We start from the raw sequence: 16,194 nt of genomic DNA, 5'->3' as shown, positions 1-16,194 counted from the left end.
AAACAGTCCTGCCCTTCCAAAACACTTTCCAGGGAGCTTTCCCAGATAAGTGTAAGATACATTCTTGCAACTGAGATATGAAACAGTCTATCTGGTGTGTCAGCTTAGGAGGAAAGGAAACCGGCACTTAAACGGGAGTTAGCAACTGTGGCTCACGTTAAAGAGCGCTGTTTAGCAGAACAGGCTCGTTCTTGAACGTCATCAACCCACATCATTAGTCGGTTGCTTAAATCATGTTTACAAAATGAGGAAATCTACGTCAAAGGGGCTCAGCTAGCTCTGAGCTCAGTACAAGACTCTTGTCTCCTGTGACGTGTGAGTGGTGGAAGAACCCAAAATCAGACGAAACAGTTTTAAAGGTTTTATTGATGACGGGGGGAGTGGGTCCAGGGAGTGAATTGTTGTGGGACAGAGTGCTGTACAAAGCTGCAGGTGAGTGTGGAGTGAGGCACTGGAAAAAACAGAGAGACACATTAGAAAAAAGCCAACAGGTAAGTACTGGAATCATTCAAATATGCACGAGAGTTAAGAAGGCTGAGCGCTGGAGATTTACCACAGGTGAGTAAAAGCAAAACTCTGGCACTGCAGAGAATCATGAGCAGCCTCTTGTAGGTAGTCGAGATTGGATGATAGTAGCAGGTGTGATCACTCTCTGCAGCGCCGTGGGGGGATGGTGAACCTCAGGGGAAGCACTGACAAGTTACCCAACAAAAGGATGGACGCCAGAAGTCGGCGACCGGAAGTATCACAAGAATAAAATACAAAATAAAACTCACGGCCCGAATACACCACAGTCTCCATCGCCTTTACGCCAGATAAATCTGTTAAACTTTGGTCAAAGTCATTTTTTGTAAAGTGTAGGGATCAGAATCCATGTCATTAGACATTTTCTGATGATAACTGTAGCGTTCAGGTCCATTTAGAGCTAACTCTACGCTCCCATTCATTCCTAACAGCTGTCCCCCACTTCCTGACCCTTAACAGACATTTGGGATCACATGACTGTGTAACCAGTGTTTGCTTATTATTGTGCAATACTAATGTAACAGATGTAATAGGTAGTAAATAGAGTAGGCTAGAAACAGAAGACTAAGCACGTCTGCTGGAGGGCAGGGACCAGTAAATAAAGACCAGTAAAAAGGGTATTAGAGTTGTATGATGTGTATTATACAAATTAAAGGTGCAAATGGGATCCCAATATTTACAACACTGCAGGTTTACAACACAGTTCAAGAGTGTGAAAACTCAATAGTCTCTGACGAATAGTTCAATCAACACGCAAAAATCCAAAAGTCCTTTCTTCCACAAATGTGAAGCAACGTATCATAACCTAGTCCATTATGTTTATTGTTTAGGGTGGATTGTCCGAGAGCGCATAGATGTCCAAGGAGTTGTAGGTGGATTAGATGCGTAGCTTCGAGTTGGAGGGAGAACAGAAAGACAGGCAGTACAGCCTCCTACCAGACCATGGATAGTTGCACACAGAACAGGGAACAGGGTCAGCTCCAGGCCGATTTCACTAGCTCGCCATCACTTTAAACCTTTCATAGGGCACCTGGCCTGTATACACAAACAGGGCCATTAAGAACCACAAAACATTTCTTTCCTATTCATGTGCGTATATAACATGGTAATAACATGAAATGCTAATAGCTAAGCTAGTATTAGCATAGCTGCAAACACCATAAAATTTACTCTTGATTATGCAATACAACTGACCAAATGTGAGCAATTAGCATTAGCACACTAGCATTAGCATGCTAGTTAGCATTAGCTTAATCAACTTTAAGTAACAAAATTATACACAGAATACAAAGACAGTTTAATTAAACAACATGTTAGCATTAGCATGTAGCTTGTGGCTAATGCTAAGGTCATTGCATTCATTTGTGTTTAAACTCACCAGTTCAGTAAGCACAATGCACAAGACAAGACAAGTTCCCCAGTCACAAGATGATCTATTTCGGTTCCTGAAGAGGGGTATACAAACTCTTAGTTTCAACCAACTTAAGATGAATTGTGACTTGTTTCAAATGTTTGGAGGTACTGACCTGTAAGCTGTTGTCCCTTGACTTCTCACCCACACAATTGAAGGAAAGGAAGTCAGGGCAGCTTAAACATTACCTCCAAGGGATGTGATTGGATAACTAAGAACATGTGAACCTGTCATGTGGTGTGTATATGGAAGGTGTAGAAAACCAGTACCGGATTAGAATGGAATGGATTGGATTTCATTACTTGAATAGGTGGAAAACTAGCACTGGCCTACAGGGAATGGATTTCAACAGGAAATGGATTTCAACAGGAAATGGATTTCAACAGGAAATGGAATTAAACCTTGTGTTACACCTGCTACAAGCCTATACCCGAATTCCCTCATCAGATTTTATGTAATGGAAAACCAAACTGGTACATATCAATTGATTGAAAGTCACCAGTTTACACGGTCACATTATGAAGTGTAACAAGGATCTAATTTTTACAGGTTTAACCCTTAGAGCTCTCAGCTATTTCTTAATCATTGTGTATCGTCTGGATTTTTTGTCTTAAAAAGCTTCTAAAATATCAACCCTGTGGTGCAGTCAAGCTCTAAACATCCTTTTCTTCAGGACATCCTGTCCTTTAAGAATATGTGCTGCAGCAATGTCACTGGAATTTTACAAAAGTTATAAAGACAAAAGAAAAGCTTATCAGAAATTAAAACTCAAAGATTTGCATGTGTTAACCACAGTAAACATTAATGACTAAGGGTTTCTTTTTTTGCACAAACTTGTTCTCCCACCTCTCCGGGACTAAAGAATTAAATAATTCTGTGACAAGAAGTCTTCAAAATATTCACATTTTACAAAAAAAAAAAAAAAGAAAGAAAAGAAAAGAAAAAAAATTGCACTTTTGGGGATTCAAGCCATTATTTAAAGTGCAATGACTCTGAGGGACACATGACCGCCTCCCTTCCCATTGGTCATCACAGCCCGGTTGCAATGCATTCTGGGATATAAACGGCAAACAGCTCACTGTAGGATTGATCAAAAAATGGATTATAAATGGATACAAAGATGTCCACTATCAAAGTTACTGGCATGGATTTAATCTTTAAAGACCACAAAAAGTTCCAGGCTCATTAGAAAACGTTCTGTAAGAGCTGCAACGCAAGAACATCATTAGAAAGGCACAACAGAGATCTTTCAGATCTTTCCTGCAGCACGGATCTGTACCACGCGTGCTTTAGGGGTTAAACGCCGACTTCTTAACACCAAACTGCCATCAGGGTCACAGACCGCTGTTGAATATTTATACACATTGATTTATTTTTTTACCGTGTACTCAAAAGAAGGTAAGGGAAGCTTGTAGCCTCCCTGCAGCTGGATGGTTTTTGTCTTGAAGTGGGTTCACATTAGCAGAGTTAACGCTGAGAATATCTGCAGTATATCTCAGCTGAAGATCAGGTGGTGCCACGATTTCCATCTTGGCCTCTGCCATCGTTGGACATCAAAATGCTTCTTCAGACTCCACTGTTTGCCATTTCTGAAACTATGTCCATGTTTTATACAGTTTATGGTTTGTTCCTGCACCCCTCCCTCGCTCCTGCACTGATGGAGGATCATCTGTATCAGTTTTCACTTGTATGCCATTTAGACTGTATTTAAAGTAACCAGATTATCATTACAACATTAGTGCCCTGAATCTAACTTGTTATAAAGATATGATCGGAGCAGAGATTCAGCAGTAATTCAGTTTACCTGGAATAAATCTCTATGATGAGGATAAAGATGGATCAGAGATGTACAGTAATCATGTTGAAATGATCCGTGAAGCCAAGCGAGGGCATAAACCTCAGGAAGTGATGCTGTAACTTTAAACCTCTGTGAGTTATTTTTAGAAGCTCTTGTAGTGACCTTGTAAAGGTCAGAATTATCATCAAGTCTTTACAGCAGAAGAATAAAGGTATACTGCAAAGTAGATCCATACCACAACAAAATACAACCTTTTCTGTGTAGATAACAGCTCTTTTTTCATTCAGTTGGCATGTTGTCTTTGCATTGCATGAGTTCATGTCTGCAGAAACTGTGAACAAACCCGTGGATCTAATGTGTCAGCAGGATGGTTGTTGGGACTATAAACCACAGTGAACCAAAGGGAGATGGGATATTGATCAGCGCTGGGTAACAAACTTGGTACTTTAAAGAATATTGACTGAATTATCGAGTCAGATCTGTCGGCCTGGAGCAGTGTCATTTTCTGCTGATGAATTAAAACAACTGTTTCAGCCTGCAGGGCAGAAGAAATTACACTTCTACTGGCTGTAACTGATGCCAGCATTGATGGGAAAATGCTCACAATATAATGAAGAGAAGGCCTGAATTACATCCTTCAGTGGTCTGTTTAATCAGTCTGGTATTGAATGGGCTTTGTATTTGGATGACATTAACACTACTCTGACTATATTTTAGCCCTGATCAGACTTATTCAAATACTGTTTTAGCTGTCATACACCAGACCCTCAATATTCACAACTTTCTCACAGAGGTGAGAGATTGATGGCCCCTTAGTTCCAGTGAAAGGAACTCTGAATGCTTCAGCATACCAAGAGATTTTGGACAACTCCATGCTCCTAACTTTGTGGGAACAGTTTGGGGATGGCCCCCTCATGTTCCAACATGACTGTGCACCAGTGCACAAAGCAATGTCCATAAAGACATGGATGAGAGAGTTTGGTGTGGATGAACTTGACTGGCCTGCACAGAGTCCTGACCTCAACCTGATAGAACACCTTTGGGATGATTTAGAGCGGAGACTGAGAGCCAGGCCTTCTCCTCCAACATCAGTGTGTGACCTCACAAATGTGCTTCTGGAAGAATGGTCAAAAAGTCCCATAAACACACTCCTAAACCTTGTGGAAAGCCTTCCCAGAAGAGTTGAAGCTGTTAAAGCTGCAAAGGGTGGAGCGACGTCATATTAGACCCTATGGATTAAGAATGGGATGTCACTTAAGTTCATATGCAAGTCAAGGCAGTTGAGCAAATACTTTTAGCAATATAGTGTATATTGTGGAAGAAGTATTTTACTTCTTTACATTTAAAGAATTGTCATTACTGAGTAAAGACATTACATCTAAAAGTCAAAAGAAGAAGGTTCTTGCTCTCAGACAGCAAAATAAAACTGACCAGTAGTTTGGCTTTGCTGGTCAGTAACATTTACTGAGAGAATGATCCCACATCTAAAAACAGCTGATGCATTTTATTTTATTATAAGGTAGAGTATCTGACAGGGCAGGGAAATTTAGTGAAAGGCTTTCCACAACATTTTGGAGTGTTTCTGTGGGAATTTGTGCCCAAGTCCTGGTTCACAATCTCTGTTCCAGTTCATCCCAAAGGTGCTGGATGGGGTTGAGGTCAGGGCTCTGTGCAGGCCGATGAAGTCCTTCAACACCAAACTCATCAAATATGTCTTTCTAGTCCTTTGTGCTCTGGGGCACAGTCATGTTGGAATAGAACTGTTGCCACAAAGTTGGGCGCATAGCATTGTCCAAAATGTCTTAAAGCATTAAGACTGGCCTTCACTGGAGACAAGGGGCCTAGCCCAAACCCTGAAAAACAGCCCCATACCATGCAACTGCTTGGCCATGGAAATCCATTCATGAAGCTCCCACTGCCCAGCTTTAAATGCCAGTGGAAGTTCAGAACGCTTCTGCAGAGCGCTGGAGACCTTTATAAAGCATGTACCTTAACATTTGTTGACCCCGCTCTGTGATTTTACGTGGTCCTTCACTTTGTGGCTGCTGTTGTTCCTAAACTCTTCCACTTTCTAATAATATCACTTACAGTTGACTGTGGAATATCCAGCAGTGATTAAATTTCACCAGCTTCTCATTGAAAGGTGGCATCATCACAGAACCACAGTTGAAGTCACTGAGCTCTTCAGAAGGGGAATGATGATCTCCAAGGAGAATAATCTCCTTATTGATGAAAAACTCAGTGGTCTCCTCCTCTGAGTCGTCCACATCGCCGTCATCAGTGTCCACTCCTCCTCTGAGCTCGTCTTTTCATGATAGGTCTGCAGCACCGCCTCATGGACCTGCATTTGTCCAGCAGCTCCTTAGAAATCTTGGACTGGCTGCTCAAAGATCTTTGAATACATCTTTAGATCCTTTTTGATCATCTTGATCTGGTCTGAGCTGAGCAGGGTGTGGGTCTGGGTTTCCAGAGCAGCTGACAGAAGCGGTCCTTGTTTTTCTTTTGAAGAAGACATCCCTAAAGTCCCAAATGTTTGTAAGTGGAGACGGCTAGATGATTGATTTTATACACCTGTGGCGACAGGTCTGATTGAAACGCCTGAATTCAATAATTCACAGATGTGGCTGAATACTTTTGTCCATATAGTGCTGGAGTGTCAAACTCAAGGCCTGGTGGCCAAGTCCTGCCCGTAGAACAGTTAAATCCGGGCTGCAAGATGATCTCATATTTCTGTTATAACTGTCCCATCAGTCCGAGGTCTGCAGATTTCCTCAAGTATAAAAATGTGAACTTATCCTTGATGATTTAAGATATCCTTGTAAAGGCATAAAATCTGAAAAAGTAAGAAGTAAAAACAATTAGATAAAATTCAGGAATGGGGGAAAATAAATGTTTGAATTTCATATTTTCAATTTAGCATCTCACAGTTAGGACTCAAACTAGGATTCTGACTTTTAATTTCATACTTTGAGCATTTCAACTCATAATTTTGACTTTTTATATCACATTTTGAGCTTTCAGATTCATAATTCAAAATTTTAAGTCATGTTTTGACCTTTTTAATTATTTTGTATTTTATTTCATATTTTCAAATCCTTACTTGAAATTTATAATCCCATAATTTGACCTTTTAGACTCACAATTTAAAAATTAGAATCATATTTTGACTTTTTATTTCATGATTGCAAATCCTTTTTCATATTTTGACCCTATAAACTTAAATTTTTGTCTTTCTTTGTAATATATTTCCCTTAAAAATACAGAATTTTTAAATTTCAGTTTCATGTTTTGACCTATTTGAACTAATGAATGTACTTTTCTATGATTATTAGCCTTTAAACGTATCTTTTAAACTTTTTTTAACCTCAAACTCATTTATCATCAGTGCAATTTTTTATATATATATTTTATCACTGGTAAAATGAGGTTGACAGTTATTGTTAAATGTTGACCCTGTTAGGCCCTCAGGCTAGACCTGAATCCAGCTGTGATTGAGTTTGACACCCCTGATGTAGTGGATCAATTGCATTGTATGTACATCACATCAATCAAGGAACAGCCCGTAGATGGTATTTAGTGAGGGCGGAACCTTAAAAAAATCTCAATTGTGAATGGATGAAAATTCTCTCTTTCATTACAGAGCAAAAAAAAAAAAAAAGTGACATCCAGGTTGGCAGGAAGGCCTTCCTACTGCTCCACATGATGTTTGCAGGCATAGATGCCCCCCTTGTGTTTTTGGATGATGATTATTTACTAAGAATTTCCCTGTATTTGAAAACTTCAAGAAATATTTGAGAACCCATTCAAACAAATAATTTCTTAACATAGGAATGGTTCAGTTTTAAATCAATTCAGAGCAGAAATTCACCATACTGTTTCTATGGGAGCTGAAAAACGTCATCCTTGTGTTTTCTTCCTCCTCATGTAGGTACAAAACTGTAAAGAAAGATCCTGATGTTGCTGAATGAAACTGAAATCAGAGGAATAAAAAAAATGTTTCATCATCCTCATTACTGGACTTCCAGAGCTCGCTAAAGACTGTCGTTGTTTTTAATCATTGAAAGTGATGGGAGGAATCATGACGAGCTACACTGAACATGAATCCAGGAGATTGAGTTGAGATGAAAAGAGGCTGCGGTCAGGAAGGTTATATGTTTGTTCCATGTGAATGTGTGCCGTCTGTGAGGAGAGGGACACACAAACGACACACACATATACACACTGTACACTCTGGGGGATTAGTGCTGGTTGTGTGCCAGCAGTAATATGCACAGATGGAGCGTCATGGCTCCATGTTAAACCTTTACATTATCAGGTTTTCATCCACAGAGGGTGGAGACGGGCTCAGAGAGAGAAGACTTTAATTCAGACATGAGAGGCACAGCGAGAGCAACTTTATCATCAAACAGTACCTCACAGTCTGTCTGGATGAAGATTTAACCTTCTGGTACAGAAACACTAATGTCCTGTCATATCAGTTCATCTTCTGGTTGCTTTCTTTAGACTTTGACTTATTTATCTCACTTCTCTAGAGCTGCAAGAGCAGAAAGCAAATGTAGAAAAAGATCTAACCAACGTTTTCTAGCTCCTTTAAACTGCTACACACTCTGGAGCAAATCACAGCCTTTCTAATAAATCTTAGAGCAGTCGTACCCGGCCCAACAGATCATATGGTAGTTTTATCATAACTGGCCCACCAGTATAAGGTCTGCAGATTTCCTCCAGTATAAAAATGTAAACTTAACCTTGATGATTTATTATATCCGCGCTGAGTCACAAAAATTAGAAAACGGAAACAGTGAAAATAATTTGATAAAAGGTCAGGAACATAGGAGAAATTTCTGTTTTCTTTATATTTTCAATTCTGCATCTCGCATTAATGGTTACGGTTTTGACTTTTTATTTCATATCTTAACCTTTACATCTCATAACTTTGACTTTTTGTCATAATTTTTAACCTTTAAGATTCATGATTTTAAATTAAATCCTAGTTTGACCTTTTGAAGTCATGATTTAGACTTTTATCTCATGTTTTGACCTTTAATAACTCCTAATTCTGTCACTTATCTCGTTTTTTTACCTTTAAAACTCATTATTTTTAACATTGTTTCATATTTTGACTTTTAAAACTTATGAATTTGAAATTTAATCTCATATTTTGACATTTTTTAACTCATTTTGATTGTTAAATATCATGATTTTGAATTTTATCTCAGTTTTGCTGACCATTTCGACTCCTAACTTTGACTTTTAGCTCATTTGTTTACCTTTAAAACTTATGATTTTGACTTTTAAATCATATTTTGACTTAAAAATCATGGTTTCAGAATCTATCTCATACTTTGCCTTTTAAAAACATTATTTTGACTTTACCAATGTCATGTTTTTACCTTTTAAACTTGTATGTTTAACTTTTTTGTCTCAGATTTTGAGTTTTTAATTATCATGTTGAGCTTTAATCTCAAAATCATTTCGGCTGACAGTCAGTGGTTAAATATCCACCCTGTTAGGCCCTCAGGTTCAACCCAAATTCAGACTCGGGCCCCTGCTGTGACTGAGTTTGACACCCCTGTCTTAGAGCATACTGAGCCCAGTCGCCCTGCTGAGGCACACTCGCCCCCCTCATCAGTCCTCTATCAGCCTGTACTCACACTGCTCCAAGCCCACAGATCCGTCATAACATCACACAGATCAAGTATTTCCCAAGCACTGTTAAACAGACAAGGAATTTTTAACACAGCTTTTCCAAACATTCTTTATTCTGGATGCTCACATTATTAAAGTTTGCACACAGAAAATTATTTCAGGAGGACTACCAGAAAACTGCTGGAAAACGATGGGGAGTTAGTCTTTGCCCCAAGTGAAGGAGTTCAAGTATGTTGGGATCTTGTTCACAAGTGAGGGTAAAATGGACCTTGAGATTGACAGGCAGATTGTTGCAACATCAGCAGTACTGCGGCGTTGTGCCAGACCCTTGTGGTGAAGAGGGAGCTGAGCCAAGAGGCAAAGCTCTCAATTTCCCAGTCGATCGACCTCCCAACCCTCACCTATGGTCATGAACTCTGGGTAATGACCAAGGAATGAGATCACGGATACAAGCAACCGAAATTAGTTTTCTCCTAAGGGTTGGACTGAGCCGTAGATCATTTCACACCTGATAGTCCGGAGGACTCAGTCCAGTTTGGAACTGAAATGACAACACTGTTGGTTTGCATTCAAAATGCTCCTGGTTAAAGAAACCCAACCATAAGTTTTTGGCGCTCTCATCCTAAACAAAGAGCAGCAAAGAAAATGAAGGAGGTGTAGAAGAGGACGAGACAGAAGTCCATTTCCTTCCGTCTGTCTTAATTTACACTGTCTCTGGGTTTCTGCTTTTGCGTTGGGGCACTATAAGCAGCCAGCAGGCTGTCCAGCACGTTGTTCTGCACAATAAATAAGCACCAAAGAAAAAGGTGAGCCAACATGTAAGTCAGAGACTACGATGGGTATAAAATCACATATAAATCCGTAAATCATTACACACTATGTCACTTCCTGCCTTTGGCTCACAAGTTGGTCTGCTGTGCTTTCACACCTCAAACAAACCACACCAGGGTTCATTTGGAAGCGAACTGAGACCCCTGTTTTTAAGCGGACCAGGGTCCACTTGTTAGGTCAGCACCAGAGTTTGTCTGATCTTCCACACCACTCCAAACCAACTGGACTATCCAGCGTAACAGACCAGAGTTTGTATAAAGTGGACCAAACAGCTCTGGTGTGAACACACCTTTAGAGATAGGGTAAGGAGTTCAGAAACTGGAGGGAGCTGGGAGTAGAGCCGCTGCTCCTTTGAATCGAAAGAAGCCAGTTGAGCTGGTTCGGGCATCTGATCAGGATGTGTCCTGGTCGCCTCCCCATAGAGGTTTTCTTGGCCCGTCCAGCTAGGAGGAGACCTTGGGAAAGACCCAGAATTCACTGGAGGTATTGCATATCCTGTCTGGTCTGGAAACACCTAGGGATCCCCCAGAAGGAGTTGGAAGGCGTCGCTGGGGAAAAGGACATCTGGGTGGAATTGCTTAGCCAGCCATGGATGGATGGACAGAAAACGACCAGGGTCTAAATTATTAACCCCCTTTAGAACTGACCTCTATGTCGACTCATAGCTCAAACCACTGTTGTGCAATGATCTGCTTTAATTTTGTCAAAGCTTGTGAAATCAAGTTAAATCTTTTTCCACACAGTGTAAAAAAAAACTTCATTTGAGCCGTCACTGGAGAAAGCATCATGGCAAAAACCAAAGAAATCAGTTCAGACTGGAGAAAAAGAATTGATGCTCATAAAAGCAGGAGGAGAATCTACAACGTCAATAGAGCGTTTCCACGAGTCAAGAACTGGAGTGGGAATGATCATGAAGAAATTTAAAGAGAGCCACACAGTCCTGAACAAGCCTGGCACAGGAAGGAAGAGAAAGATGTCAAAGACTCTGGAAAGAAAACTAGAAAGAGATGTGTCTAAACCCCAGAACACCCACCAAGATTCTAGTGAAGGACTTAGACAAATCAGGAGCTGTAGTCTCAAAGAAGACCATCACTAGAGTACGGCACAGGAAAAAGTCCCCTTCTGCAGAAGAGACACCTTCAAACCGGACTGAGGTCTGCTAAGGACACCCTGGAGAAAGATTCTGATTCTGGAAGCGTGTCCTCTGGTCAGATGAGACCAAACTAGAGCTCTTTGGCCATGGAGACACTGGTGATGTTTGGAGACAGAAGGAGAGGAGAGACACCGTCTCTACGGTGAAACACGGCCGTGGGAGTATTAGGCTGTGGGGATGCTTCTGGAACTGTTATTTTATAAAGGTGGAAGGAATCATGAAGAAAAGAGGAGAAGTGAAGATTTAGAAAGAAAACCTCAAGCAGTCAGCAGCTAAACTGGATCTGTGTCCTCTCTTTGTCTTTCAGCAACCTAAAACATACATGTCTCCTGGTGAAGAACTACCTCCAGGAGACCAGAGTGAACCTTATTGACTGGCCTGCATCACTACACTACAGAATTCCCTAGTGTTAGTGTGCCTTCATCTCCTGATTGCACATTTTCCATCTGCAAAACAATCCAAAGCGGCCTGCTCGCAAAGCACCCAGTGGAGCAAACCGCTCCCTTTCTGTCAACTCTTGAGGTGGAAAACCACAAAATTTTACATGGATCCACACATCCTCTGTAGAAAATATAAACCTTTTAACTTCCTAATGTACTCACCCATGTTAGAATAGCATTGGAATGAATGAAAAAACAGCCCAAGAAAGGCAACAATAATCTGATGTTGTATTTTGTTTAACCAACTAGTCTTAAGAGAAGAAAATTCTTAGAAAATCCTCAGGTCAAATCAGCAGGAATATGAGTCTGATATACTCTCTTTAACGTGGCTAATGTGAAAAGCTAGCTAGCATTCATCTTTGCAGATTAATGTCATGCTTTGATATGTGGCCTCTTTTCACTTAAATTGAGTAGTCATATGTGAGTTTAACCCTCGACAGCCTACATACCACTTATATTAAAAACTGTCATACCGCGCTGTTCCTGCTACATGCTAACTGCTAAGCTACCACTGAGCTTCTCATATTTACATCCAGTGAAGTGCAGTGGGAAAGCTCAGACAAGAGGGCAGCGGCCATTAACTGAAGCTACAGCGGCCTCTAGTGGCAGGAGGTTTGTTACCGGCTATTTCCACATAGGACGAGTGCGCCCTGCACTGAAGTGCCGCTGGAAGCGAGTCTAAGCGCTGTGGCACGCAGACCTGATCAGCAGGAAGAGATCACGGGAGAACTGCGAGTTCACGCAGGAATAGTATGTCAACAGCGGACTATTTTACCTTTTGGGGTTAATTTATCATCCTTTCCAGTATAAGTCCATGATATTATTGTTTCCGCCATTGAGTGAGTACATTAGGAAGTTAAAATGTTAATGTTTGCTTAAAGGATCTGTGGTTTTATGCAAAATTCTTTGGTTACATATCCCCAAAAGTTAACTTTTCCTCGTCAATGGCGCCGTTGTAGCTCTGAGACCCACTGACCTCTCGGTGACCCTTTGCTCTCGCTGCAGGATGAGACATAATGTTGATATGGTGATGATTTATGATCTGGAGTCTGTGCATTGTGTTTTATTTTGAAAGTACCGCATGTTCTATGCTTGGGACTTCCATGGTTGGTGCTTTCTGAACGACAGTGAATTTACGAGGTTTGGCAGCAGCCGGCGCTGAAAATAGACCTGCAGCGTAATAGAAACGGAGCGGAGTGGCGCTCCAGGCACGCACCGCTGCCAGTCTGGAGCGCCGGCTATGGAAATGCTCTGACAGGCTAGAAAGGGAGCGAAGTGCTCCGCAGTACAATTCCCCGGTGTTCCGTGGTGCACATGCTGTATATGGAAATTGCAGGACACAGTCTAAAAGAGCATTATTGACCGGGATTTCTAGACTGTGTTTCAATAAAATGATAGGTAGTTAGTTTAACCAACACGTAAATCTCACACCAGCTAATTTGAAAAACAAATTTAACTGTTTTACCGCGCACATCCCTAGCAGGAAAACCTCTACTTGGTCTGAGCAAAGTGTTACAAACCCAAAGCTTGAGAAATGAACACAATGTCTGAGCAGACCAAACTGGACTTTAGGGTCAGGTGTTCTCAGATCAGGACCTGGTCTCATATGTGGCACCACCCTTTAACATCTTACAAATGTTGAACTGTTATTGCATCTTTTTCCGAAACCAGGTGTTTTCACTGCCACTAAAAATATCATAGCACAGATGAAAGGATTATTATCCCATTATTTCATATTTTTATTTCTTCCTTGTTGATGTATAAATATATATAAATAAATATAAATATAAAACCAGGAAAAGTGTGACTTGGTGACTGTTCTGCATGTTTCATGTTCCTTTTAAAATTGTAAGTGGTTTGCTCGTTAGGTTTCCTCTCCTCTTAAGGTAAAGACACAGATGGTGTTATGTTACATACAGTATTATGGTGTTTACTTTACTGGATCCTGGAGTATTTCACTGTTTGTGGCAACAGCTGGTTAAGGAAAATGTTGTGCTGTGATTGAATAAAACATTCAAACACTTAATGGTATGTAAATTTTATTTTCAGCATTAGTCATAAAAATGTCATTCAGATTATGGAGATTGGAATGGTATACTATGAAGGACAGATAATGTTCCTGTCTGATAATCCAATATTTGTCTGATGTGTGGTTTGATGTGATCGTCTGTGACACTCTTAACCGTCTCAATCCTGTTAGAGTGATCAGACGGATCCTGTGGAGCTGAAAAAGTCAATTAACAATCTTAATCCTCCAATAATCCTCAAAGTGACCCAGACTGATGATGATCTGCTCGTTAAAACAGGGTCACATCGTGTCGTTCATCCAGATTACAGAACTGTTAAATGAGTGATAATATGAGGGACAGCTGTCATTACAGGCATCTAAATTATGACGATAAGCCTGATTTCTGTCATACTAGAAGAAAAGTATCCATACATATATTAATGTAAGTTATCACCTCTCTTATCTGACATACACTTTAGTGATAATCAGATCTTGAATCGATCAAAAAGCATGGATGGATTTGAACTGAATTACGCACAATTTAAAAATCATCACTTGTAGAAAAACTTCTGCAGCAATGTTCCAGTGTGCTTTAGCAGCTCTGTATGTTAGGTTACAAGAAAAACACTCAGTGGGCCAATTCTACAGCCTAAAAACTGTTTTTCACTACTGTATGTTCCTGATGATGGTAATGATGATGATGACAGGTATCATGGTATGTCCCCGAGATGTGTTGATGATTTGGGCTAAGTTTATTCAGTTCACCTACTTTTTAGTAATGATACAACTTTACTTTGGAGATGCTAAGAAAAGACAATAAAATCCAGAATACACTGAAAGTCAATATGAGCAGGAGTCTTTTTTTAATCTCCAAAAGGAGTAAAGGCTTTTTTAAAAATGCTCCTGCTGGGGAGCAGGTGGCCTAGTGGTTAAAGGCGCTCCCCATGTATGCGGGCGGCCTGGGCTCAAATCCAGCCTGAGGCCCTTTACCGCATGTCTCTCCCCCACTCTTGACCATGTTTCCAACTCTATCCACTGTCCTCCTCTATCTAATAAAAGCACAAAAATGCCCAAAAGTAAAGTCTTTTTAAAAAAAAAATCCTCCTGCTTTTGTTTAGAGAACTTTCAGCGTGCATTTCCTGTGCAGCTGTGTCGATCTTTCAGTACCATTAGTTTTCACAGTATTGTGCTCTACTGGCAGTTAACAGGGTAGTTGAGCTCTTAGCCTGTGGTGATTGTTGGGAGAAAGTCTGACAACCTCGCCAGGTCACTCTGACCACATCTCCTAGTCACTTGTTTATACTGAGGAGTGCTCTCAGGCCCCGTCCACACAGAGACGAATTCAGGATTATACGCAAAAGTTTTTTGTTGTATCGGCGTTTCATCTACATGAAAACGGCGTTTTGGGTGACTATAAATGATACTTTTTGAAAACTGGTCCCAGCGTGCACAAATCCGTAAACACTTACCGTTTCATCCCCGTGTGGACGGCCAACCGGATCTTTCTTGAAACGATTACGTCAAACATAACGTAGCTCTCTGAAGACGCCTGCGCGGGTCCGGCCAAAACAACAATGGCGGGTTACAGTTATGTGTTTGTGCTGGAGAAGCTACTGAGCTTATTATGGCTTTTACAGAAAAATCTGATGCTCCTTTACCACCACCGCGAAACGCACACACCAGATGTTCTTTAATCCAACGCGGAGAACAACCAGAAGGGCAACTAGAAGAGAGTGTGTGTCAGTTTTCTGTAATCTTCTTCTCTCTTTTGGTGCATTTTCATGGCAGCAATACAGCGGATACACAGATATTTCCTGAAACGATCCCGTCTTTTTCAAAACCAAATGGTGATATATAGTTTTCATCTCCATGTGGACGGGGCCTTAGTCAAACCAGTACTCCACAGGGTTTACTTACTTAACGGTATACCCCGTTTCCTTTAAATGCAGGATTATGGCCTAATGAGGGGGAAAAGCTATTATTGGTTCTCTGAAGATGATGTCACGAGAAGTCCCCTTGGGGGCAAGTAGATCAAAAAACTCTACCAAAAAGGCCAGGTTTTGAGCTGTTTACAACTATGCCAAATGTTCAAAGAGCAAAAATAGAAACATTCTTAATTTTTAAGATACTTTTGTGTAACAGAAGTAGTGAAATGTTTAGGCAAAATTAAGAAAAAAAAGTTCTAAAAAACAGCAGGAGAAACAGCAGCTGGTATGAATTAAATAAGCTTCTGTCAGCCTGGATGATTGGTGTCACTCTACACTCATGTATGGTCCATTTCCACAAAGTGGTCTGGTTTGGTTCAGTGCAGTTTTGCCATGGTTTGGCTCACTAAACTCTGAGGTTTCCTCAGCTGATGTCTCTCTCACCAACCTCCAGTCT

General features: G+C 40.7%; 1 long non-coding RNA gene across 1 annotated transcript; it reads right to left on the bottom strand.

Annotated features, from left to right (window-relative positions):
- Positions 1-1,177: 1,177 nt before the first annotated feature.
- LOC121510547 lies at positions 1,178-2,073 on the bottom strand. Its single transcript, XR_005991954.1, has 3 exons — positions 2,052-2,073; positions 1,904-1,970; positions 1,178-1,560 (listed from the first exon to the last, which is right to left on the bottom strand). It is a non-coding gene; the product is annotated as an uncharacterized LOC121510547 (long non-coding RNA).
- Between the last annotated feature and the right edge of the window lie 14,121 nt (positions 2,074-16,194).

The sequence above is a fragment of the Cheilinus undulatus genome, linkage group 5 (genome assembly GCF_018320785.1).
Source record: "Cheilinus undulatus linkage group 5, ASM1832078v1, whole genome shotgun sequence".
Classification (NCBI taxonomy): Eukaryota; Metazoa; Chordata; class Actinopteri; order Labriformes; family Labridae; genus Cheilinus; species Cheilinus undulatus.
The sequence above is the reverse complement of the archived record's forward strand: the minus strand, read 5'-3'. Positions and strand labels throughout refer to the sequence as shown.